Raw genomic sequence first — 430 nt, 5'->3', positions numbered from 1 at the left:
ACCATGTCTGGCCTTCCTGTCTTTACAGTGGGAAAAACAGGCCAGATGGCATGGCTCGTTCTTCAGCTGTGAGTCCGCCTGTTCTCCGAGAGCCATCGCTGGTCCCCATGGAACATGCCACTGTCCCTCAGTCTCCCTTGCCCTCCCTCCCCCCAATCTCCCTCAGTCTCCCTCCCCTCAATCTCCCTCACCTTCCCTGCCCTCACTCTTCCTCACCCCCCAACCCTCAGTCTCCCTCGCCCTCTCTCCCCTCAGTCTCCCTCGCCCTCCCTCCCCTCAATCTCTCTTGCTCTCCCTGCAGTCCCTCTCCCTCCCCTGACTATTTCCATTTCATCTCCCTATCTGAAATCAGTTTGCTTGTTTTCTTGCTTATGAATTTCCTTCCTTGTTGAAGGTAAGTTCCACGAGAGCAGGGACCATGTCTGTCTCT

This window comes from Colobus angolensis, unplaced genomic scaffold (genome assembly GCF_000951035.1).
Source record: "Colobus angolensis palliatus isolate OR3802 unplaced genomic scaffold, Cang.pa_1.0 Scaffold110, whole genome shotgun sequence".
NCBI lineage: Eukaryota > Metazoa > Chordata > Mammalia > Primates > Cercopithecidae > Colobus > Colobus angolensis.
This window is presented reverse-complemented; position numbering follows the sequence as displayed.